General features: G+C 52.7%; 1 protein-coding gene across 1 annotated transcript in view; it reads left to right on the top strand.

The window, feature by feature from the left end:
- Window positions 1–249: 249 nt before the first annotated feature.
- Window positions 250–1848, top strand: part of GNG2 (G protein subunit gamma 2) — an 11190-nt gene continuing 9591 nt past the window's right edge. The window contains exon 1 of the mRNA XM_008637317.2: window positions 250–408. The gene's annotated coding sequence lies outside the window, so the exon portion shown is untranslated. The remainder of the gene's footprint in view (window positions 409–1848) is intronic.

Raw genomic sequence — 1848 nt, 5'->3', positions numbered from 1 at the left:
GACCCTTTTTCCAACTCTGGAGCAGGTCTGTGCTCCCTCCCTGTGGTACTGGGATGGAGAGAGCCAAAATCTTGTAGGAATGGTGGCAGGAGGGACTGGAGCAGATGTCCCAGAGAATGAGGGAGGGACTGGAGCAGATGTCCCAAGCTGCTGCTCCTTCACCTGAACAATCTTTATAAAAAAACCATAAAAACCCTAAAAAACAAAAGAAGGAAGTGGAGGATGGTTCCTGTTTGTCTCGGTTTGAGCCGTTAGGGGCCTGAGAGAAAACAAACAGCTGAGGTTCCCACTGCACGCGATGCCCACGGGGCAGGGGCTGCTCCAGGGAGAAGGGACAGACCGGGAATGTGAGGCTGGAGCCTCCTGGCTCCATCTGGGCTGCGGTCGTGGTCAGCTCTGGCACACGAGGTGGGTGAAGGGCACATCCCGAGCCAGGCTCTCTGCAGAGCCAATTCCAGTGCTTTGCCTTGCCTTGATAATTCCCATCCTTGGAAATGCCAGGTTGGACATTGGGGCTTGGAGCAGCCTGGGACAGTGGGAGGTGTCCCTGCCCATGGCAGGGGGTGGCACTGGGTGAGGTTTAAGGTCTCTTCCAAGCCAAACCATTCTGGGATCAATAACTGGGACTGAACCGGGCGCCCATCCCACCTCTCCCGTTTGGCAGGAGGGATCGGATGCTGCCGGGATAATGAAGCCGTTTCCATGGAAACAGGCTCGTTTCTCCACTCCGTCGTCTTTGAATTCATTTATTTATTTATTTATTTATTTATTTATTTATCTGCCGGCGCGTCTCCGACCTGCAGGCTGCTTCCCAGGGATTTAAATGCCGTATTGGATATCCGGGATAAAAAACTGGCTGGGAAAGGGAATAAAATCCCTGTGGAGAGGGGCTGGGAGCTGTGGCTGGAATCACCGCTCAGGATTAAGGTGCTTTGCCCCAGGGAAGCCCACAGGCACAAACCGAGCTCAGACCATTAAGGAAAGAGCGAAACATTTGGAATTTGAGTGTTTTAAGGCTCCTTCCCCAGCCAGATCTGTAACTCCTGTTGGGATCGGTGGGACCATCCCATCTCCCACCCCCTGGAAAACACGGCTCTGCTATTTTCTATTTTGCCTGTTGTATTTTTGTACTTTTCTGGGTATATTTAGCAATTTTTTTTGCAGCTGAGCTGCCTATTTTTAGCCATGGCTTTTAGCAAAAGCCACAAGATGCCTGGCAAAGCCATCCAGCCCCTCACGAAGGATTCCCACGCTCCAGCCGGACGGTGACCGGCAGCATTCCCAGTTCTCCCTTCTGGATGCTGCATCCTGGCTGGTTTTGAGGAGGAAAAGGCAGTTTTTGGGAGAGCCTGCAGTGAGGATGCAGTGAGCTGGGCTGGGCTCAGCTCTTGGGAAGCGCAGGGACAAGGAGAAATCCCAGCGTGAATGCGATCTGGGACAAATCCCTCCATTACAACACCCAGCCTGGAAAATTTTCTGGACAAGCCCCCATTTTCTGGACCAAAAGGAAAAGGCAGTTTTTGGGAGAGCCTGCAGTGAGAATGCAGTGAGCCCCTTTTCTGTCCAAAAAAACCCACCCCTTTTCCGAACCAACCTCCCTCCTGGGTGATGCCTGCCTGGTAGGAACAAACCTGATCCCTGCTCTCCCCAGAATCCCGGCTGTCCCAGCGGGATTCCCCCACTTTGCTATAACTGAGTGGAAAATGCTGGTGCATCAGGGTTGAAAAATGTGACTCTTTCTGAAACCAAGGAGCAGGGAGGTTTCTGCTTTCACCCCAAAAAGGAGCTGATTTCGGGGTGGGTGCTGCTGCTTTCGGTCTTTGCAGTGAGGGAACGGAGAGGTTTCAG

Source organism: Corvus brachyrhynchos, unplaced genomic scaffold (assembly GCF_000691975.1).
Source record: "Corvus brachyrhynchos isolate BGI_N302 unplaced genomic scaffold, ASM69197v1 scaffold245, whole genome shotgun sequence".
Lineage (NCBI taxonomy): Eukaryota > Metazoa > Chordata > Aves > Passeriformes > Corvidae > Corvus > Corvus brachyrhynchos.
This window is presented reverse-complemented; position numbering and strand designations above follow the sequence as displayed.